This window comes from Geotrypetes seraphini, chromosome 4, assembly GCF_902459505.1.
Source record: "Geotrypetes seraphini chromosome 4, aGeoSer1.1, whole genome shotgun sequence".
Lineage (NCBI taxonomy): Eukaryota > Metazoa > Chordata > Amphibia > Gymnophiona > Dermophiidae > Geotrypetes > Geotrypetes seraphini.
Window position 1 is genome coordinate 128,812,469 of NC_047087.1, and position 25,432 is coordinate 128,837,900.

The 25,432-nt window shown below is 42.4% G+C and overlaps 1 long non-coding RNA gene across 1 annotated transcript; it reads left to right on the forward strand.

Moving 5' to 3' along the window:
- Positions 1-4,419: 4,419 nt before the first annotated feature.
- Positions 4,420-9,288, forward strand: LOC117359529. Its single transcript, XR_004539253.1, has 2 exons — positions 4,420-4,896; positions 6,337-9,288. It is a non-coding gene; the product is annotated as an uncharacterized LOC117359529 (long non-coding RNA).
- The last annotated feature ends 16,144 nt before the right edge of the window (positions 9,289-25,432 follow it).

Genomic DNA, 25,432 nt, shown 5'->3' on the forward strand with positions numbered 1-25,432 from the left:
GGAGGATCCTCTACACAGTGATCATTTCAGGGATCTTGAGAGTGGTAAAGAAGCGCCAGGCAACTGCAACCCCCTGGTTTTCACACCACAACAGCCTCCAAGAGATCCCAATCATACCAGGTTATTAGTCATGCCTCTGCAGATAGGAGAGAGATTGTCCGCCTATTAGGAGGCTTGAGCACAGATCTGTTTGGACTGCTGGGTATTTGAAATCATTTGAGAGGGATACAAACTCAAAATTTATGTCACCCTCTCACAGAATTGTTTGTGGACTCTAAAAGAAGATTTCCAGAGAAGGTGGCAGAGTCCGAGTGACAGTGCAAAGGCTGTTCGGGCCATAGAGCCCGTACCCTCCGAAGAATCGGGTTTGAGAAGATACTCCATATACTTCATAGTGCCCAAGAAACACTCAGATGACTAGAGACCAATCCTGGCAGTGGCGTACCAAAGGAGGACGGGGGGAGGGGGGGGAGGGAGGTCCACCCCGGGTGCATGCTCCAAGGGGGTACACAGTCGACCAGATCCGGAACCTCCCGCGCTGCTGCAAACGGCACCTCTGAGCGGCTGCCATACTTAGAGCAGAGTCAGCAGCTGCGCTGAAGTGAACGAAGGTCCCGTGATGACTGCGCCGTCTACCACCTCTGTTCCGGAAGAGGTAAGTGACGTCGGGGGGTGTGTGTGTTTTTGTGTGTGTGTGTGTGGACCAGCGGCCGTAGTCATCACGGGATCTTGCTGCAACTAACTGCGTCTGCCGGCTCAGCCCCTTGTGATGTCACTTACCTCTTCCATCTGGAGCAGAAGCATTCATCGCGGGATCTTTGGGATGGAGAAAAAAAGGAGCAAAGTAGGGTGGTGAAAGGAGGTCAGGGTGGCATGGAAGGGTGTGGAGCAGGGGTAGGGAAATCTGGTCCTCGAGAGACGTATTTCAGTTGGGTTTACAGGATTTCCCCAATGAATATGCATAAGATCTATTTGCATACACTGCTTTCAATGCATATTCATTGGGGAAATACTGAAAACCCAACTGGAATATGGCTCTCGAAAACCGGAGTTCCCTATGCCTGGTGTGGAGGGTGAGAAAGGGAGTCATGGTGGTATGGAATCATGCTGAAGGGTGACAAAGGGGGGTCAGGGTGGTATGAAATCATGCTGAAGGGTGACAAAGAGGGTCAGGGTAGTATGGAAGGGTGTGGAGGGTGAGAAAGGGGGGGGGGTCAGGGTGGTATGGAATCATGGTGAAGGGTGAGAAAGGGGGTCATGGTGGTATGGAAACATGGTGAAGGGTGAGGGGGTCAGGGTGTTTTGGAAACATGGTGAAGGGTGAGAAAGAAGGTCAGGGTGGTATGGAAGCATGGAGGGAGAGAAAGAGGCAGATGCTGATGGAAGTGGGGGGAAGGGAGAGAAGAGAATGAAATGCCAGACCATGTGGGGGAGGGAAGGGAGGAAGATGGATGCCAGACTAATGGGAGTGAAGGGAGAAATGGAAGGGGGATGCATAAAGTTTCTAGAACGGGAATAGAAAGAGAGAAGATGCCATATAGAAGGGGCAGAGAGAGGGTAGACAGTGGATGAAAGGAAGAGAGTGACAAAAAGATGAGGAAAGCAGAAACCAGAGAAGACAAGGTAGAAAAAAATTCTATTTATTTTTTTTTTTTTTTGATTTAGGTGAGATGCATTGCTGTTTCTGTGATGTTGCATTGTATGCAGAGTCCAGCTTCTTGGTGCTTCAGTTTAACCTTTGCCTACGTATTTTTATTCTATCTCCCAATTTACAAAACTTAGAGCGTTTTTTAGCGTTGACATCTGAGCTGTTATCACCGTGGCTAAAAACCACACTAGTTTTGTAAAAGGGGGAGGAGTTAGATTGTGATTACATACTAGGCGAAGGTGTTTTCTGTGTTCTGTGTGTTCGAAAAGACATGGTTTTCTGTTAGGATTGACTGTGTAGGATTGATCTGTACTAATCTGGCTTGTTTAGTTTTACAATGGGTTTATTGATGTACTGCTCACCTGCAGTATGTAAGATGCTGCCTTTTCCTAGATATTCATGTGTGACGTGTGGATTGTTACTAAAAATCATGTTTTTCATACAGATGAGGGGAGGGGTGTCAAAAAATTTTGGGCCCCGGGTGTCACATATGCTAGGTACGCCACTGAAACCTGGATCTAAAGTCCGTCAATTGAACCCTGAAAGTACCTCGGTTCTGCATAGAGACCATTCACTTGATCATTTTTGAAGTGACGCTGGGGAAATTTCTAACCTCCTTGGATTTGACAGAGGCGTATCTTCATATTCCCATATTTCCGGATCACAGGTCTGGAAATGGCAATGGCAATCTCTGCAAGAGGAAGATCCAGGTGCAGGGCCAGGGTTGGGTTATTAATTTCTGAAAAATCCACTTGGAAATGACCTAATCCTTGAGGATTTGGGAGTCTGTCTCAACACAGTAGAGGGCAGTGTTTTTCTCTCCGAGTCACATAAACAGATCACAAGTCAAATTTCTGACCTTGAAGATGCCAGCTCTGAATGCTTGGCTCTATCTCCAGGTGTTGGGGTTGATGGCATCAGCCATAGAGCCTTGGGTAAAGATTTATATTTACCTCCTCCAGGACACACTGCTGTCCTGCTTTTCCTCACAGACAAATTTGCGCCAGTTGCCGCTGATCTGGATGGTGGAGGCACTGCAAAGCTTGCTTTGGTGGCTCCAACCAGAGTCACTGTCAAAGAGCATGTTTCTCTGCATAGCCTCTTGGGAGATTCTGATGACAGATGCCAGCCTTTACAGCTGGGAGGGGCGGGGTGTGTGTGTGTGTGTGTGTGTGTGTGTGTGTGTGAAGGTTATTACAAGGGCCATCCAGTTTAGAGATGATGGAAATGGTTTATGAACAGACTGGAGCTGCAAACCATTCATCTGACATTACAGACGCTGGAGAAATCCATGGAAGGCAAGGCAATCAGGGTTTTCTCAGACAATGCCATAGCGTTGACTTATGTCAACCAGCAGGGAGGCACAAGAATTGTTCTGTTACGGACAGAGGCCCAGTTGTTGTTCCATTGGGCAGAAGCCACCTGCCGGCTATCTCCGCAGCACATGTAGCGGGAGTGGAGAACATGAAAGCCGATTACCTCAGCCAGCAAGCACTGGCCCCAGGGGAGAGGTCATTGGCTTGGCAGGCCTTCGACTTCATTGCGCATCAGTGGCGATGGCCAATGGTCGATCTGATGGCCTCAGCAATAAACAAGATAGTAAATTGTTTCTTCAGCTGAAGAGGCAATCCTGGAAGCGCTGGACAGAATGTCTTAATTCAACCGTGGCTGGAGAAAGAGTTGTTGATAGGCCAAGTTATCCACAAAATAGCAAACCATCCAGATCTAATACACCTACGGAGCCCTTAAGTGCCCTGATTTTGGTGGACTTGGTATTTCTGCAAGTGAGATTTGAAAAGGGTCTGGCGGTTGGATCACTCAAAGTGCAGGTGGCTGGCCTCTCATGTTTCAGAGCTCGAGTGAAAAAGGCTTCACTGGCTTCTCACTGAGACAATGCCAGATTTTTGAAGGAAGAGCTAAGGTTACACCCTTCTGTAAGACAACCGTTTCCAGCGTAGAACCTTAACATTGTGTTGCAGGGACTTAGTATGAGACTTTATAGGAGGTGTCTGTGATACGTATGGGATATATATGATATGAGAGTTGTTTTTAGTAACAATGGCTGTTTAAGAAACCATCTGCCATGCAAAAAGGGATCTTAATACGGAATAACAACTTTCTTTTTTTAAAAGGGGAACTAGAGTTCAGAAAGATAACTTGCACCTGGCAAGACAGGATATGGATGATTCAATCGAGAGAAGGGGGGGAAAAGACAGGATGTGCATAAATGGTTAGTGACCTTGTCTGTGATATGTTCATGTTTGAACACATAGACAAACCGGACCCTGACCATAACTTGTCTGTGATATGCTCATGTTTGAGCACAATACATAAACCGGATCCTGACCATAATACTTTGAGTAAAAAAGTGCCTAACCGGATCCTGACCATAATCTGGGCATAAAAAGACAGGCAGAACTCAGTGGAATCGGGACTTCTCCACTGCTGATGAGCCGTGTGATGCTGATATGAAATGAATGCGCTGCCTCTGATAGTCGCTGGTCCTCCGATATCAGGGTGATGATGCAATATATGGTAACAAATTATTGATTCCTTACTGCATGATTTCATTATTATAAAATTGTATGAATAAACCTATATTATGCTTTCAGTCATCTGTGTATGCTATTAATTTTCCCAGTCAGGGAGCTGGTGAGGGGAAGGGAAAGTGGGATATAGCTTTACCCTAAGAATAATAGCAGTACATTAATTGGCGTAGTCGGCAGGATTTCTCTAAATAAGACCGAACAATGTTCCGGCAAAAGGAGAAATCTAAAAAAGAACCTGCAGGGATACCTGGCTGGACCGGGGACCCGTATGAAATAATAGCGGCAGAAATGGCCAATCATGGATTGGCGGAATCATGGGATAAGGAATTAAGGGAATTTGAACCAAAGAATGTGGTACAAGTACTTGAAATAATCCCTGTGAAAACAGGTGAAGCAGTTACCCTGGCTCGAAGGAGTTGGGTGTTGGCCTCTGCATACCGTGGGGTGCACAAGCGGTTGCAGACGGCACTTAATGAGAAAGGGAGAGTAGAACAGAGTAGGTTAGAATTAGAGGGACGGTGTCTGGTGCTGGAATGTAATAGTAAATTATTAAAGGATAAACTGGAACATTATCAGGATGTAGCAGAAAGAGCAGCTGTAAAAGTGGCACAATATAAGTATAAAAAGAAGAGAAGGAGGGAAATTCCACAGTATGGAGATTTTCTTTGTCTGAGCTGCTGAGATATCTTTCAGAAATAGGTATCGATCTTTAAAATGTGCTTAAATATTAACATATGGTGGATTTAAAATGTAGTAACTTGCAATTACCTTGTTAGCAGCAGGAGGATTTATAGATTTTTAGAATGAAAACTTTACGAGCATACACAGGGAAATGTATGCTGTTTGGAGTTCCGATCAGCCGTGGGGAAAAGTTCTTGTTGTTTTTGATGTTGAAGAATAATTAAGGTATTTTAGTAGTTTAGGAGCTGTTTGTCTGAAAGTTCTGTACGCTAAGATCAGCGTAGTGAGAGATCAGAGTTTGCATAGCTAAGGGATTCTTGCTGTGTTGAGAACAATAGAGATAACTTTTTTTTAGTGTTTAGAAGACCATGTGGGTTTGCATCCCAGTAAGAATAAAGAGTGAATTTCATGTATTTAAAAAAAAAAAGATTATAAGAATGTTGGAAGAACAGAACTGTAGGATCAGAAGGAATTAGAAAGTGATATTTAACCGAGATGGTTTAGGAAAGAAAAATAAAGGTTTAAAAAGTCTAGCTGGTTTCAAGGCTGGAAATTGAATGCAAAGTATGTTAAAATAAGGAATGTGATTTGAGACAAATAATTTTGTCAAGCCAGATAGTTACGTGTTCTGGCAGTTGTAAGAGTGCCTGCTGGTTTATACAGCACATTTGTTTGAAGGTAAGGTATGTGAAAGCCGGATCTCAGGCATGTTACAGTAAAAGAATACTTTTCTGAAAAGAAGAAAGATTTATTCTAGCAATAGATGCCATGCTTAAAAGAAATATTGTGTTTGTGACGGTGTGCAAAAGAAAAAAAAGTTTCTTTGCCTTTATCTCAGTGTTTCAAATTAGTTTTGAATATGAATTTTTGTGCCCCTGCATGGTTTATAAAGTATTTTTAAACTTGTGCATTGCCCGGAATGTATGATTAGGGAGTAATTAAATTTAAATGCATTTTAAAATTAAACTTGGGAAGTTTAAAAATAAAATGATTAACAAAAGTAGAGGTTAAGTACCTATACAATTAAAATAAATGTGAAACAAAAGGCTTGTTAACCTTGTTACCAGAAAAGAATAATTATAATAAACTTTTATGTAATGGATGAATTCGGAATTGAAATTTTGTTTACTTTTTACAAGTAAGCTCTTCAGGATAGGAACCTAATATTGAGAATAATTCCCTGATGTTAGGAAAAAGACAGTCTAATTTTAGAATGTATCTGTCTGTTTAAATTTTCCTGTGGCCATATTTGGTGCCACAGGACCCTGAAATAAGTCTATTTAATCTGTGTGTTTTGTGTTTCAGGAAAAAAAACCCTTTTTTGAATCTTTTCAACAATTCAACACAGAGACGGTGACTCTGCGATACAAGAACTAGTCATGTTTAACAGAGGGGAAAATGTTTCATGTGTTTCTTTTCTTTGTTCTTTTTGTTAATGACCATGTGCTTTCCTTCCAGGATTTACACTGACCCGCAGTACCACATTCCACCACTAGAGCTGTGTAGAACACAGAGAAAAATTCCGAAAGAACATTATGGGCAATTGGTAACCAGATCCAGTTATGCCTCAAAAGGAATAACTGTCTTGGGAGGGGTAATTGATGCTGACTATCAAGGGGAGGTTAGGGTAATACTAATTAACTTAGGTGCGGAGGAGGTAATAATAACACAGGGAGAAAGAATTGCACAACTGTTGCTAATTCCTATATATATAGCTCCGGTGAGAGAAACCACAGCCCCTACAGAATTGACGGTTAGGGGGGCAAAAGGGTTTGGATCCACAAATACTGTAAATGTTGGGGCCAAAATATGGATTAGCAACCGAAATGGTCCCCCTTCTCCTGCTGAGGTGATAGCAGTGGGACAAGACCGTACGCTATTGATAATGAGGCCTGGTGTAGAAAAATGGGAATATGTCCCACAGGAGAAATGTTACCTACGGGAGTAATATTGTGTTTAATCTTACAGGAAACCCTAATCGTCCTAGGCGTATTCACAGTCCTTGGTATCGTATCTTTGGGTCACGTAGAAGGATGGACTCCGGCTAGGCGTCTGATTTTGGATGACAATGCTCGATTTCAATGGGGATGGAGAAGTGCTACCAGCAGACGACAACAGGAAAAGTTTAGTTGTGAAAAAGGACAGAGATGTACAATAGCTAACATCACAACTAATGTGGACATATGGAAAGGCCCTCACAATGACAGAAGAGGGTATATCTTTTATGCCCTATATCAGAGTCAAGTAGTGGTAAATGTCACTGCCCATGTGTCACTTCTATGTTGCTTAAAGACTGTGTTCCCAGAATTAAATACAAAACAGAAATAGCAGGCAATACAAAATTGTAGCACCTGGAATGGAACTGTGTTGCATCTAACATTAGAAGACCCCAAATATTTTGTATGTATATTATCTTTGTAAATATAGATTCTGCAAAAATTGATCCAGGGCAGGTTAAACGATTACCGTCAACATGTGAAATGGTGGGTCAGCATGCGGAACAAACACGTGTACAATTTAAAATTACCTTTCCTCCCTCTAGTCGATGTAGATATAGGAGAGCCTGGTATGATACTATTTTGGGAGGATTTGGAACTATTACCGGGACAATAAACAGTTATGATATAGAATCTAGCAAATAGGCTGCATAACGCTGGAAGTAAAATTAATAATGCTTTAACTATACAAGCTAATTGGATGCCTACTATTTGGTACCCAATGACACTAGCAGCTGGCGTGGATAATGATATGTTAGATCTTTTTAATGCTAGTAATTCTCTAACCTTCCTTATAGATACTAATATTACTCACATAATCAATTGGACTATATGTTCTTTGCAAACATTACAGCAGCAACAGCAGAAAAATGTCTTTCAAACACAACTTTTGACAGCAAATGAACAAGTGTGGAGGACCGTCTTTTCTGATATAATCCGTGCAGGCCATTGGCTACAAATACCTAGTTCGGGGATAAGGTGTGAGGAAACCCTATGTCAGGGATATTTTACCATTTACAATGTAACCAAACAGAGTATAATGTGTAAATACATAGTGATGCCTTTACTAATTGGGTCAGCTCCTAATCAACACTTTTGGACCCCAACCTTTTATGGACAGGTGATAGATATGTATAATCGTACCCATGATTTAACTTTTTGTGATAACACTTTAAGTGGAAAAGTTTGTAAATTACAATCTGCTGTATATGAATCATGTTTATTGCAAAATACTGTAAACAAATATGCCAATAACCTATAGGTATATGGTCGAAATAGCACCACAAGTAGTATGTGTAGTAACTGATCAACCAGTGATACCAGGAATGGCAGTGCCTTTTTCGGGATGTATTCATAACATTTCAGTATTACACTGGGAAAATGACACATTCATATTAACTTCCGATGTGGATAAGAATGTAGCTATCATTTGGAATAGCACTAAATGGGATGTTCCAAATTGGGATTTAAATTTGACCAGATTTAAGCAAATATTAACTCAATCAACCAAAATACAGAGTGCCATCCGATACCTAAATCAAAGTATTATGGCTCATCAGCTTACCACCACTATTGCAGCAGACTCGATAGTGACAATAGGGTCAGGAATAGCTGATGCTACTTCACATCATTGGTGGGATATATTTTTAGGATACTCACCTTCAGCCAAAACGACTCTGGATTGGATCATCCATCCTCTGTTAATAGTTGTTATTCTGGTAATAATTTTAATTGTTATGTGGCATATGACATTTGTTGTAAACAACAAAAAGTGATGATGGTTACATACAACACTCATTGTTAAGGACCGAATGTGATACGTATGGGATATATATGATATGAGAGTTGTTTTTAGTAACAATGGCTGTTTAAGAAACCATCTGCCATGCAAAAAGGGATCTTAATACGGAATAACAACTTTCTTTTTTTAAAAGGGGAACTAGAGTTCAGAAAGATAACTTGCACCTGGCAAGACAGGATATGGATGATTCAATCGAGAGAAGGGGGGGAAATGACAGGATGTGCATAAATGGTTAGTGACCTTGTCTGTGATATGTTCATGTTTGAACACATAGACAAACCGGACCCTGACCATAACTTGTCTGTGATATGCTCATGTTTGAGCACAATACATAAACCGGATCCTGACCATAATACTTTGAGTAAAAAAGTGCCTAACCGGATCCTGACCATAATCTGGGCATAAAAAGACAGGCAGAACTCAGTGGAATCGGGACTTCTCCACTGCTGATGAGCCGTGTGATGCTGATATGAAATGAATGCGCTGCCTCTGATAGTCGCTGGTCCTCCGATATCAGGGTGATGATGCAATATATGGTAACAAATTATTGATTCCTTACTGCATGATTTCATTATTATAAAATTGTATGAATAAACCTATATTATGCTTTCAGTCATCTGTGTATGCTATTAATTTTCCCAGTCAGGGAGCTGGTGAGGGGAAGGGAAAGTGGGATATAGCTTTACCCTAAGAATAATAGCAGTACAGTGTCACTGTTAGATCTGACGGTTATAGTCTTCTTGGTGGCTATTGCCACTGTGAGAAGAGTTTCAGAGTTACAGATGCTCGCATGTAGAGAGCTACTGCTCATAGTGACAGAAGCTGTGATCTGGTTTCGGCCTTTCACATAAACCAGGAAGTCCAGTTACATATGTTCCATTCCACGTGTTTGAAGAAAAAGGACAAAGTGTTGATATTGCTGGATGTGTGGAGAGTTCTCCAGAATCTCGAGGTGAGCAATGACTTCCAACTCAGATCATTTTGTGCTAAATAGCTCAGCTAGGCTGGAAAGGCCAACGTCTAAGGCAGTGGTTCCCAAACCTGTCCTGGGGGACCACCAGCCAGTCAGGTTTTCAAGATATCCCTAATGAATATGCATGAGAGAGATTTGCATACCTGTCACTTCCATATATGCAAATCTCTCTCATGCATATTCATTAGGGATATCTTGAAAACCTGACTGGCTGGGGGTCCCCCAGTGCAGGTTTGGGAACCACTGGTCTAAGGCATCCATTTCCAGATGGATTTGCATGGCAATTCCGTTGGCATACATAGGCTGTCGATACACCTGCCGATATCTTTGAGAGCACATTCCACTAGAAGGGTGACTTCTATATGGGGGGAGGCCCAGGCAATTCTGCCCAAGAAAATTTGTAGGGCAGCTACATGGTCCACACTCCATACCTTTACAAAATTTTACAGAGTATATATGGCAGCACAAAAGAATGCCACTTTTGGATCCTCAGTGTTAAGGGCAGGTTCATCTGTCCCACCCTAGATCTGAGGGACTGCTTTGATACATCCCACACATCAAGATTCATATGCCTTTTGCATCAGAAGGGAAGATTAGGTTCTTACCTCGATAATCTTCTTTGTGATATAAGGGCCTGTAAGTCTTGACACCCTGTCCTGTCAGTGTACGATTTTGCCTGATTACTGTCTCGGAAAGGTATATGGGTTCAAAGCTTAGGATCTTTTCCTGCCAGTCAGTTATGAAAATTAAAGTACCACTTTTATGGGTACAAAGACACATACAAGTATAAGAACTCCATATGTGTTTGTACTGGTTGCATTCAGGTGGGGGGCTTGTTTGTTCCACATCATTTCTCTAATGTTGTTGGCTATATTTGTTACAGAGCAGAACAGAAATATTTTGTCAAGGAGGTTCCCTATACCACCCAACAAGATACTTCTGTTATAGAGGTTATTGACTGCTTTGGTACAAACAGATGAAATACAATACAGACCAGTGAGGAAGGAGGCAGAGCTGAGAAACACAGATGATGCCTTCTGCACATAAGAACATAAGAATTGCCACTGCTGAGTCAGACCAGTGGTCCATCATGCCCAGCAGTCCGCTCACGCGGTGGCCCTCTGGTCCAAGACCAGCACCCTAACTGAGACTAGCCCCACCAGCGCACGTTCCTGTTCAGCAGAAACTTGTCTAACTTTGTCTTGAATCCTTGGAGGGTGTTTTCTCCTATAACAGCCTCTGGAAGAGTGTTCCAGCTTTCTACCACTCTCTGGGTGAAGAAGAACTTCCTTACGTTTGTACGGAATCTATCCCCTTTCAACTTTAGAGAGTGCCCTCTTGTTCTCCCTACCTTGGAGAGGGTGAACAACCTGTCCATATCTACTAAGTCTATCCCCTTCAGTACCTTGAATGTTTTGATCATGTCCCCTCTCAATCTCCTCTGTTCGAGGGAGAAGAGGCCCAGTTTCTCTAATCTTTCACTGTACGGCAGCTCCTCCAGCCCCTTAACCATCTTAGTCACTCTTCTCTGGACCCTTTCAAGTAGTACCGTGTCCTTCTTCATGTACGGAAACCAGTGCTGGATGCAGTACTCCAAGTGAGGGCGTACCATGGCCCAGTACAGCGGCATGATATCCTTCTCTGATCTGTTCGTGATCCCCTTCTTTATCATTCCTAGCATTCTGTTTGCCCTTTTTGCTGCCACCGCACATTGTGTGGACGGCTTCATCGACTTGTCGATCAGAACTCCCAAGTCCCTTTCCTGGGAGGTCTCTCCAAGTATCGCCCCGGACATTCTGTATTCGTGCATGAGATTTTTGTTACCGACATGCATCACTTTACACTTATTCACCTTGAACCTCATCTGCCATGTCGATGCCCATTCCTCGAGATTGATTATGTCACGTTGCAGATCTTCGCAATCCCCCTGCATCTTTACTACTCTGAATAACTTCGTATCATCCGCAAATATAATCACCTCGCTCGTCGTACCTATGTCCAGATCATTTATAAAGATGTTAAAGAGCACAGGTCCAAGCATCGAGCCCTGCGGCACCTCTCTGGTGACGCTCTTCCAGTCCGAGTATTGTCCATTTACCCCCACTCTCTGTTTCCTATGCTCCAGCCAGTTTTTAATCCACGTGAGTATTTCACCCTCAATTCCATGGCTTGCAATTTTCCGAAGTAGTCGTTCATGCGGAACCTTGTTGAACACCTTTTGAAAATCCAGATATACAATGTCGACCAGATCGCCCTTGTCTATCCGTCTGTTTACTCCCTCAAAGAAGTTCAGCAAGTTCGTCAAACACGATCTGCCTTTGCTAAAATCGTGCTGACTCACCAAAAAGAAGATTATTTAGGTAATAACCTAATAAAACATTTCCCTGTTTGGGGTTTATAATGTGTTAGATTTCTCAAACGTACCTACAATATTCACATTTGCCACATTTATGATACCCCCCTCTAGCACAATTTTCATTGGGTTATTCATAAACAGTGACAGTATCTCTACTAAATTTCTACCACAAGTATAAGCAAGGATGGGAGAAGACTGCAATTGAGGGTATAAACCCCATATTCTCCAATAATTTTTAATTACCTGCATAACTCGTATAGTTTTATTACTGCTATCCTTATTGTTCTCACCAATCGACCATTCCCTATGCGTATATCTAGCTCTCTTATATGCCTGTTTTATTACCTTCATTGGATAACCCCTCTGCATAAATCTCTGGGACAGTTGAGAATGTTGAAAATCTCATAAGAGAAATAACAGTTTAAATACAGCTAGAAATAGCAGGACTCTCCAGCACTCTATGGAGCATAGCTATGAACATGGGTCACTATTAAGATGTGTTAATTTACCGCTATTTGTGGTATTTGAGGAGTGGCCTAGTGGTAGAGCTGCTTCTGCACCTTGAGGTTGTGGGATCAATTCCAACACTGCTCCTTGTGACCCTGGGCAAGTCACTTAATCCTCCATTGCCCCAGGTACAAAATACTGTGTACGTATATGTAAACTGCTTTGAATGTGTAACCACAAAACAGCAGTATACAGGACCCATTCCCCTCCCTTTTAGCACAAGTTCCATTTTTTGCAATGAGACCTACTATAACTGGAGTTAACAGTAAAACAACACTTCTTAACGGTAGCCACCATTGATATCTTCTCCTTTATAATTGTTGAATTTAATAAAATATGTTTGCTCAGGAATACTTATGGATAAACCCAAAAGTGAAGTAGTTCAGAGGGTGAAAGGAGTTAGGGCACTGAGCAGATCAGATTGAATGGTATTAATTTCTATGTGCAGAGAAGAAAAACAGGCTGGAACACAATCTGGACACGAGATCCGTTTATTAAACAATAACAATAAAAGTAGATAAGTCCCCAAACCTTTGCAGAATAAGAGCCTGTAGAGAACAACAGGGGTCGTCATGGTCTATGTTTTGGCGTAGGGCACCTTCAGGGTTCCTTATCAACACAGAATTTATAGATGTGAGAAGGTGGAATTCGAAGAAGCAATTTTCCAGTTGTGTCCATATGTGGCTAGATGTAATGCTTTCACCTTGCACCGAAACAATGGACCGTGCTGAGTCCTGTTGCTCCCTACGGGCTCTTATTCTGCAATGTTTTTGGGACTTACCTACTTTTATTATTATTGTTTAATAACCTGATCTCTTGTCCAGATTGTTTTCTACCCTGTTTTTGTTCTCAGCATTTTATTTGTTTTGGAACATATTGGTGGTCTCCTCTTTTATCTGCTGTTTGGCATATTAAATTTCTTTATTACAATAAGAGATTACTGGGAGATTTTCTGTGCCAGCAACTCACATCTGACTTGTTAAACTTGTTGGAATATTACCCTGTAAATGTATTCCATTATTATTGTGCACCAAGAATTAACTGCTTGTACATGAATTTGGTTAATAAAAGACCCAAAACTCTAACATAGTGCCTCTCATTCAGTGCCTACAGTATATAATTTCACTATGCACAGTTGCTTTCCCACAATCATTAATGTAATTCATGTAATTATTATTCATGACATATAAAGAAAACTGGGAGTAGGGGACATGGGTCTCTTTTATCCCCCAGTTTTCCCACAAGTACAGATTGTTATAAATCAGATTCTGTGTTCAGTGCTCTGTGGGAAAAAATGTGATCTGTGATCAGAGGTGGTTGACTTGTGTTACATTTATGGTTGTTTATTTCCTTGGTAACAGTTGTATAAACTCCATGCTGTAAGTTGAAAGATTAAGATAGAGTTGCATTCCAGTATTCTATGCCGTGGCATAGTGAGGGTGGAAGGCACCTGGGGCGGAGGTGCCCTTCACCCGCTCCCACCCTGCTGCATGCACGCATGCACCCCTTCTCATTCCCCATACCTTTTAACTTCTGCAATGCAAGCAGCATGCTCGTATCAGTGTCGGCTCGCCATTTAACATGACTTCCTAGGACCTGGAAGTGATGTCAGAAAGAGCGCCAATGTGGGCAGCAATGTTGCTCGTACTGGCGAAGTAAAAAAAAGTACGGGGGAAGGGAAGGCAAGGGGCACGCCTGGCAGGGGGAGACAGAGGAGGGGTGCTGGCGCTCCAAGCAAGACGGTGCCTGGGGCTGACCGCCTCCGCCCCTCCCTTACTACGCCATTGATTCTATGTATTAATAAGTACAAGATACAAGGCAGTTTTCTAGTCCTTTAATGCTCTCACAACTAATGGAATCTTAAAAAAAAGACTTGAAGTGGAAACAAAAAATAAATATACCATATTTGCCGGCGTATAGGAAGCACTTTTTTCCCCTCAAGTTAAACTTAAAATATGGGGTGCGTCTTATATGCCGATAATCTAATTTATGATTATCTAAATTATGAAATCTGCACCCTGTTCATCCTATCTCCTCTGCCGCTGGAATCCCTGGTGATCCAGAGGTGCAACGGGCAGGAGCGAGCTTTCCGTGCTCCTGCCTCGCTGCTAACCCAGTCAGTCAATTGCTGCCATGGCTGCCCCTAGTTCTGGCTTCTTCAGCTGCTGAGTGGCACCAAGCAGGAGCACGCTTTGGCGCTCCTGCTCGGCGCTGAGTGGCTTCTTGACTGGCTCCGCAAATTCTCATGAGAATTCATAGTAGCCAATCAGGAAGACGCTCAACGCCAAGCAGAAGCACCAAAGTGTGCTTTTGCTTGGTGCACCTCTGGACCACCAGGGATGCCAGCAGCAGAGAAGGTAGGACGGATGGACAGGGCAGGGAGGGGGGGCAGGATGGAAAACCTGGGAGGGAAGGGGGCTTTGAGTAGTGCCTTACAGGGGAGGGGGCACTGTACATGCGCATAAGTATATTTTCTTTCTTAAAAACTGGTTTAAAATAGGGGGTGCATCTTATACGCCGGTGCATCCTATATGCCAGCAAATACAGTAACTCTAGGACTGATTTGGTGATTCAGAGACAATACTATATGCTGCTGTGTAGAGGACCTAGGTTCCAGTCTCAGGCCAATCTTTTGCTTGTGGGACAAATTCTCAGCCATTGCATAAAGGCAAACACCTAAAGCAGGGTGAGATTTAAGATACTGGTGTCCATAGGCAGGATCTGAGTGCAGTGTGAAGTGGGGTTCATAGTCAAATGCGCGCAAGACAAGTGCGTAGTCAAATACGTGCAGACATTTGCACGCAGGACAATTGAGCACAGGACATTTGTGCGCAGCTGTAGAATGCGCAAGACAATTATGTGCAAGATAGGCACATGCGGACACATGCGGACAAATGCACGTAAATCTACATTGCGCTAAACAAAAGCACGCATGACATGTACATGCGGATAAACACATACAGGTCTACATCACGCTAGACAAAATTACGTAAAACAAATGCACATAGGACTATTATGCACAAGACAAATATGTGCAGGAGAAACGCGTGGGAATGGGGCGCAGATATATGCTTGCTCATAGGCAAAAAAAGATTGTTTTTGATCTAACTTTTTTAATAGTGTGTTTCTAAGCTCCTAGTACAGCCTTTCATGTCCCAGTTCTTATGCCCCCAGTGTCTCCTTCCTATGTCCATAGTGCCCCTTCCTCCCGTTACCTGTGTGTTTGTCTGCCCCCAAGCTGACCTGCTACCAATTCCTCTTCCCTTCCCCTCTCCCCTTCCGGTCCTTCTGTCTCCTTCTCTGTTGCCTGTTCTCTGCAATAGGATTGGATCATGAATTTAGTTTTTTTGATTGACCTAATGGCAAGGAAGGGGCATATATAAAATGATATAACACCTTTATCCTACTTATATTATGAGTTTGTCCTACTTATATTATGAGTGTACTCTTGTAACCCGTCTACATGAGACGCAGATACTTCGATGCCAATACAACCAACCAGTCCACCTACTCGAGGTATGTAGCATTCATTAACTTCCCTTATTTACTTCCCTTTTTGGTTTGCCACCCTTACTCGCTTTTTTTGATTTTCCTTTTCCCTACAGGATACCACCGTTCTATGATGTGGACTCATCCCATTACTTTACATACCTTTGCTTTTAATAATGAGATCTTTGTTTGGGAATTTAATTTTAATTGCACTTGCAATGGAGCCAAAACATCTGAGCATTTCAGGTTGAAATGTGTTCAAATGGAGAAACACTGATCCTGTTTCACCTCATAAGTCAACTGGAAGTAAGGCAGAGGAGGAAACCACTCAGACCATTCTTGAGGAGATTTGGGCCATGCTGTCTGAAGTGAAACGGGACATGGAGGAAATTAAGTCTGAACTGTCTGCCTTTAAATCAGAGCTTGCCGAATTTAAAACTAAGCCTGCTGAAACGGCTACAAAACTTTCTACTGCAGAAAATAACATAAAGATTCTAATGAAGCAATTGAAGCGTATTACACAGCCGGAAACACAATTAGAGGACTTTGGCTAGATTCACTAAGCAAACCAATCATATACTGATCGGTTTGCGACCCGATTTTATTCTGGCCCGATTCACATACCTCTCTATTGACCATCCTCCGATCTGCGCATGCGAATGAGGGGAATGACTGTAGGCAGGGATGCGATTCATTAACCAAAACCCTGCAACACCGACTGGGCTGGCCGATCACAAACAAGTGACTGCTGAGGACCAGTCGCTCAAGCCCTTTTCGACTGCCCTGCCTTCTGCCGCCCTGCTCTCTGCCCTGCTTCTCTGCTGTAAGCCCCGATCTGCCTGCCCCAAATCTCCTGCTTACCCCAAATCTCCTGCTCTCTCTTGCTGCCACAACTCGCCTCCCCAACTCGCCCCAAATCTTCATACCTGCCACCCCAACTCACACTGAATCTTCCTGCCTGCCGCACCAACTCACCCCGAATCTCTCCTGCCCTTCCCGCAGTGTAAGCCCATGGTTTTAATCCGTGGGTTTAAAGCGGGTTAAAACCACGGGCTCGCAAAAAAAGTTTTAAAACTAGTTTTAAAAAAAAGTTTTAAAAATGGACGCTGCTCTTAAGCATGCGCAGATCATCTACAGATGATCTGCGCATGCGTCAGGATCGCTAGAGAGCGATCCTGACAGTCGGATGGGGGCGTGATTCCAATCACCCTCATTTGTTTGAGGGCGATTTGAGAATCAGCCCCCTGGATGCGGATCAGATCGGATCCCTCATGGATCGGATACGATCGGTGCACTTTGTGAATCTAGCCCTTTAACAACAGAGCACATCGTAACAACTTCAGGATTCTGGGTCTCCCTGAGGCGCGGGAGGGACAGAGCATGATTGAATTCCTAGCAAAAACACTGCCCAAGCTGCTGGATCTTACCTTTGATTTCCCATTCGAAATTGACAGAGCATACAGGGTCCCCTTGAATTCACTGCCTAATGATGCTGGAAAGTATACCAGACCCAGGGTAGTGCATCTGCTACGCTACTCCCAAGTTCTGACCATCATGCAGCAGGCACGTGTCACGGCCCATATAAAGTTTGAGAGGAATACCCTGCTGTTTGTCCCTGACCTAGGGAAACATACTGCTAAGATGAGAAAGATGCTGCTTGAATACAGACCTAAACTAAAGCAGTAAGGGACAAAATTCGGTATGATGTACCCAGCCCATCTGCGCATCACCTACAATCACCTACAGTATCATTAAGAAGGGTATCACGACCAGGACGAAGGAAGTCATCCTGCCACTGTATCGTGCAATGGTGCGCCCACATCTGGAATACTGTGTCCAGTACTGGTCGCCGTACCTCAAGAAGGACGTGGCAGTACTTGAGGGAGTTCAGAGAAGAGCAACTAAGCTGATAAAGGGTATGGAAAATCTCTCATATACTGACAGACTAAAAAAGTTGGGACTGTTCTCCCTGGAGAAGCGGAGACTTAGATGAGACATGATAGAACCTTCAAGATCCTGAAGGGCATAGAAAAAGTAGACAGGGACAGATTTTTCAAATTATGGGGAACCACAAGTACAAGGGGGCACTCGGAGAAATTGAAAGGGGACAGGTTTAGAACAAATGCTAGGAAGTTCTTTTTCACCCAGAGGGTGGTGGATACATGGAACGCGCTTCTGGAGGCTGTGGTAGGCAGGAGCACGTTACAGGGCTTCAAAGAAGGTTTGGATAGGTTCCTAGAGGACAAAAGGATTGAGGGGTACAGATAGGAGTTAGGTAGGCTATAGGGATAGGAGTAGAGGTAGGTTATAGAAATAGTCAGGGACCACTGCTCAGGCAATAGGCATGATGGGCCGCCGCGGAAGCGGACCGCTGGGCGAGATGGACCTCTGGTCTGCCTCAGCGGAGGCAACTTCTTATGTTCTTATGTTCTTATAACAGTTCCAAGGACTTCACTAACCCTACTGACCTCACCGAATATCTCGAGGAAATTGCACTGAGTACAATTGATTGCACCTGATAAGTATTCTGGCTGATTGCTGTTTTGCTTTGTATTACTGCATATTCTGCTATACTGTGCTGATATATTCACTCTGCCTGTGATTACGCCTCAGTGTAAGCTTAACATAGTAAAATAGTAACATAGTAGATGACAGCAGATAAAGACCCGAATGGTCCAACCGGTCTGCCCAACCTGACTCAATTTAAATTTTTAAATATTTTTTTCTTAGCTATTTCTGGGCAAAAATCCAAAGCTCTGCCTGGTAGTGTGCTTGGATTCCAACTGCTGAAATCTCCGTTAAAACCTACTCCAGCTCATCTACACCCTCCTAGCCACTGAAGCCATCCCCAGCCCATCCCCCACCAAATGGCCATACACAGACACAGACCATACAAGTCTGCCCAGTACTGGCCTTAGTTCAATATTTAATATTATTTTCTGATTCTAGATTCTCTGTGTTCATCCCACGCTTCTTTGAACTCAGTTACAGTTTTATTCTCCACCACCTCTCTCGGGAGCGCATTCCAGGCATCCACCACCCTCTCCGTAAAGTAGAATTTCCTAACATTGCCTTTGAATCTACCTCAAATTATGTCCTCTGGTTTTACCATTTTCCTTTCTCTGGAAAAGATTTTGTTCTACGTTAATACCCTTCAAGTATTTGAACATTTGAATCATATCTCCCCTGTCTCTCCTTTCCTCTAGGGTAAACATATTCAGGGCTTCCAGTGTCTCCTCATACGTCTTCTGGCGCAAGCATCCTATCATTTTCGTCGCCCTCCTCTGGACCGCTTCAAGTCTTCTTACATCCTTCACCAGATACGGTCTCCAAAACTGAACACAATACTCCAGGGGCATCAACACCTTCTTCCTTCTACTGGCTACGCCTCTATTTATACAGCCCAGCATCCTTCTGGCAGCAGCCACTGCCTTGTCACACTGTTTTTTCGCCTTTAGATCTTCGGACACTATCACCCCAAGGTCCCTCTCCCCGTCCGTGCATATCAGCTTCTCACCTCCCAGCATATACGGTTCCTTCCGATTATTAATCCCCAATTGCATTACTCTGCATTTCTTTGCATTGAATTTTAGTTGCCAAACATTAGAGCATTCCTCTAACTTTTGCAGATCCTTTTTCATATTTTCCACTCCCTCTTCGGTGTCTACTCTGTTACAAATCTAGGTATCATCTGCAAAAGGGCACACTTTTCCTTCTAACCCTTCAGCAATGTCACTCACAAACATATTGAACAGGATCGGCCCCAGCACCGAACTCTGAGGGACTCCACTATCCACTATTCACCTTTCCTTCCTCCGAGCTTGTACTGCATTTCACTGTGCTTATGTTTTGCAAGATGTTATTCGCTTGTTCTCTTGCAGGTTTTGCTACCTTAGTTTCTGCTTTGTGTGTGCCCATGGCTCACTGACCCGTGTTAAGCCATATAGATATGCACTCTTGATTTTTCTTATAAAAAAACAGGCTCCAGGTTTTTGACCATTCAGCTACTTTTCTTTATGCATTTTTATTGTAGGCTTATTCTCAACTCATTTCTTATGATACATCTGACTTAGTACTGTTTTTTTTTCTCTCCCATGCCACTAGTATGGTCTACCCTCAATATTAAGGGATTAAATAATCCAATTAAATCAAAGAAAATCTTGAATTACCTATCCAACCTGTCAGCTGATGTGATAGTCCTACAGGAAACACATCTAGACGCTGAGGCCTCTAAAAAACTGTCTTTGCCTTGGGCCTTCCCACCACTCTTTTCACCTGCCGTTGAAAAAAAAAAAATGGTGTCCTCACTTTCATTAGAAAAACTGGGGGACTACAGGTTATCTCCCATGACACTGACACACAGGGAAGATGGGTCTCTGTCAGGCTCAGCGTTAACTATGCTGAGATTGACTTCTTAAACATTTATGGCCCCAATATTGATGATTGTGAGTTTTTTGCTTAGTTTTTAAGCTTAATAGTTACCAGGATACCCACTATGTGATTGGTGGCAACTTCAACCTAGTTCAAGACCCACTCAAAGATAAAAAATCAATGTATACGCATAGGAAGACCAAAGCTTGGCATAGATTACAAGATATTATTGCCCAATTCAAGCTAATTGACCCTTGGCGTATCACCCATATGAAAGATCATGACTACACCTTCTTCTCTGCACCTTGAGCAGTAGTGGCTCGTGGCCATTAGGGGGTGATGTCTATGGGATGGTAATGGAATGGCATCAGGACATGATAGTGCAGTATTTTGTGGAGTTTTTCTACAAAAGCGCCTGCTTTTCGTATGATTCTGGGTAACTCTAGTTAGATACAAGCATATGTGTTAGTTAAGGCCACACCCAATAGAAGCGTACGAAAAATTGGTGAATATAAATCTGAACATGGATGTAGCTAAGGCCAGAAAAACACACTACAGATTAACATTAAGGAAAAGCATAATAATATTCTTTTATGTACTTTGCTATTAAGCTAGATCATAAAGGAAATCTGGATATACATGAACTCCATCTTGAGGCAGTGAACTCCATTTTATGTTCAGCCTATATCCCTAGTCTTTGTTCAGGTTTTTCCCGCTTTTAGCCTCGTGGTTCTAATTGATATCAGATGTGCCTTAGGCTGGTTAGGAAGAGCATATTAGATTACGTATCCCAAACTGAGATATAACATGCATTAAATATGAATGACATCTAATGTGTGAAACTATGAATGTTTGGGGGCCCTGAATATGTGATATGTGGTGATATGAGTGATTTGTAAAAGATGGGGTACTTAAAGTGAAATGTTTATATAAGGAACACTAAGGAAAAATCCTAAAGCAACATCTGGAAATAATTAGAGTCAGACACTGCTGTAGCAGTCTCCAGCATAGGAAGGCTTCTGAATCTGTATGCCAGTGAAATTTGAAGCTGTCAGCTCAGAGAGAAAGGGGGAAACAGCCCCTCCTTTCTCTGATGCTGAGAGAGCTAAGAACTTTTCAGCACTTTTAATGTAGGTTTTCTCGACACAAATAAGCAGTTTCAGATAACATTTCTTTGGCTATGTTATAAAATGTTTACATATATTCAAGGATGAATGTAAAAAACAAATATGATTTCTAAAACTTTTAAACATGTAAAAAAATTTTCTTTGTCCAAATTTAAAGACCACCTCTGTTATTTGATTGGCCCACGGCCAATGATGTCAAACCGGACTGAAGGTATATATTGGGGAGCTTCGAAGTATGAGATTGAGATCGTTATCAGAGGCAGTGAACTCCATTTTATGTTCAGCCTATATCCCTAGTCTTTGTTCAGGTTTTTCCCGCTTTTAGCCTCGTGGTTCTAATTGATACCAGATGTGCCTTAGGCTGGTTAGGAAGAGCTTTTACACCTAAGCTGCAACGAGACCAGCCACAACCACCGAGAGCACACAGACCCGATCCTACCAAGAGTGTGAACTCTTCCCCCCCTGCAATCCGCTAAGAAGATCGACTGTCGGCTCCGGGCGGCTTTCCCGCAGAGGAGAGAATCCTGCATTCACGGTGGGCCTCATCTGGGGCAGCCTCCTTGGAGCGGCTGGGGCACGGGCAGTGTGTCTGGGAGGGAATGCATGGATGGGAGAACATCGCAGGGGAGGAGACATAGGCATCCTGGGACTGTCGGCCAAGTCTCTTCCCTGAAGAAGCCCTTTCTGGAAACGTCAATTGCTCCTCCTAAACTTACTTGCTCCACTTCATCACTGACGCTGAAACCGTGGATTGAAGACAAAGTTTTATTTTATTTTTCTTTCCAGCTTATGATTTATCTTTAATCTTATCTATTGTTTTGCCTTTTGTCTTTGTTTTGTTCTATTTCTATCATTTAAATTTCTCCAGAATTCTACTGTTCAACGACTCCCCCTTCTGCTTCTATTCCTTTCTCTCCTCTCTTCTACCTTCCAAAGTATTTAGATCAATGCTGGCTTGTTAAAATGTTTATTTTATTTTTATTTTTCCTCTAACTCTACTTTTCACTTCTCTATTACCCTCCAGGTACTTTAGTTAGATTGTGAGCCTTCGGGACAGTAAGGGAATTTTTCAAGTACCTTTCTTATTTCTAATCTTAATGTATATTTTCTGTAAACCGCTTAGAACCTAACGGATGTAGCGGTATATAAGAAATAAATTACATTACATTACATTACATATTAGATTACGTAACCCAAACTGAGATATAACATGCATTAAATATGAATGACATCTAATGTGTGAAACTATGAATGTTTGGGGGCCCTGAATATGTGATATGTGGTGATATGAGTGATTTGTAAAAGAAGGGGTACTTAAAGTGAAATGTTTATATAAGGAACACTAAGGAAAAATCCTAAAGCAACATCTGGAAATAATTAGAGTCAGACACTGCTGTAGCAGTCTCCAGCATAGGAAGGCTTCTGAATCTGTATGCCAGTGAAATTTGAAGCTGTCAGCTCAGAGAGAAAGGGGGAAACAGCCCCTCCTTTCTCTGATGCTGAGAGAGCCAAGAACTTTTCAGCACTTTTAATGTAGGTTTTCTCGACACAAATAAGCAGTTTCAGATAACATTTCTTTGGCTATGTTATAAAATGTTTACATATATTCAAGGATGAATGTAAAAAACAAATATGATTTCTAAAACTTTTAAACATGTAAAGGAATTTTCTTTGTCCAAATTTAAAGACCACCTCTGTTATTTGATTGGCCCACGGCCAATGATGTCAAACCGGACTGAAGGTATATATTGGGGAGCTTCGAAGTATGAGATTGAGATCGTTATCAGTAGGCCAGCATTTTGGCAACTATAACGACCTCCCGCTAACGCAACTAGCTTTTGAGTTCCATGATGGAAAAATAAAAGCAATAAATAAATAATTATTTTGGTAAACCTTGCGTTATGCGTCATTTCCATGTTTTTGTTATTTTGCACACCTTGAGTGAAAGCTAGCAGCTTAATTGGCAACTGCAGCTTTATGAGTGCGCTGGCGTCCAATTACCCATGCTCAACCTCACTCCTATTCGATGATTGATTATTTTTTTATCAGACCCTTGCTTGTCAAATCAATTCTACATTCTGAAATTAAAGAGATTAGCATCTCAGACCATGCTGCTATACTGCTGACCTTAGACTACCCTTGGCCCAATAATACACAGAAACCATGGAGATTCAATTCATCTTTATTGCAAGATAAAACATTTCATGATCATAGAGGGGTCCTTTTAGCAAGCCACGCTAGTAGGGTTAGCGCGTCGGACATTTCATCACGTGCTAACCCCCATGGCCGGCTAAAAAACTAATGCCTGCTCAATGCAGGCGTTAGCGGCTAGCATGGCAGACGGTTTAACGCATGGTATTACATGCGTTAAGCCCCTACCGCAGCTTGATAAAAGGACCCCATAGTTAAGGCTATACAGGAATACTTTACATTCAATACAGTATCTGATAGCAACTGGATTTCCATCTGGGATGTTTTTAAAGCATATATAAGAGGTGTTATCATTTTCATTTCAGCTTATCTTGTGAAGAGCACTAAACAGGAAATTTATACCTATGATTCTGAAATAAAGAAATTGGAATCATTGCACTAATCCAATCCACTAGATATAGAGACTGTAAAAAAACTCCAAGGGCTCCGCTACAATTATAATACCTGTTTGAGCAAACAGGCTGCCTCGCAGGTTTTCATCCAATCTGCAAAATATTACACAGAAAATAATAAATGTGGGCACCAGCTTGCTGCATACTTAAAGGGCAAGCATAACAAACTTATATTTCTGCCATTCACACTGATGACAATGACTCAGTCATAGCTACGCCTGGTATTTTAACACAATTTTACAAATATTACTCCAAGTTATACACATCTGAATTGACTGAGGATCATTCTCCTGACTCCTTTCTCCATAATCTAGTTCATAACACTCTATCTAGTGAAGATAATGCTATTTTAGATTCTCCATTCACCATCACTGACTTGACAGAGGCTCTGTACAACATGGCTCCAAAAAATGCCCCTGGCCCCAATGGGCTGTCCACAGAGTTCTATCAAACTTTCTAAGAATGACTTTCTCCTTATTAATAGAATTCTTTAATTACATGATAGATTCTGGTGATGTTAAGGGATCCTTTACAGAAGCTACTACTATAGTGCTACCTAAGGTAGAGAAAGACCCCTTAAAAGTATAGAATTATAGGTCCACACACTCCCTCCCCCCATGTTCACTGACCCTGTCGCACCCCCAAAAAAGTTCAGAATAAAAATGCACATACCTGCCTCTGGAACATCAGCACCTGGCATAGGAAAGCCTAGTATTGCTGCACAGTAAGTAGTCAGGGGGATGGGCTAGTGAATCATAGAGAGGAGGACCCAGGCTCATAAGACACTCTAACCACTACATCAATGGTGGAAAATGTGAACCCACCAAAAAAAAACCAAACCCTACTCTACTGCCATATAGGTGCCACCTGCAGCCATAAGGGCTGTTGGAGTTGTAGACAGGTAGGTATAGTGGGTTTGGGGGGCTCACTATAACCTATAAGGGAGTTCTAGTGAAATGTTTATGTGGTACCCTTTTTCTGAAGTTCACAGCAGTGACCTATAAGGTGCCCCACTGCTCTGTTGCCATGTCTGGGTGGCCAGTTCATCACAATGCTGGCCCCTCCCACGTCCAAAAGGTCTTGTTCTGGATGTTTTAGACTTGGATGAATTTTTGGTAAAGAATGTGGTATAAAGATAGACAGTCTGGATGATCAAAAACCTGGACATACAGACAGATGATTTTCAAAATTTATATTTTGGATGTACTTTTCGAGGATGGACATTTTGCTGCTGCTGACTTTGGGTGACTACTACCCTATGTCCAAATCAGACTTAGATGTTTCTTTTATTTTTTTTAAATAATTCTTTATTGATTTTTAAACAAGAACA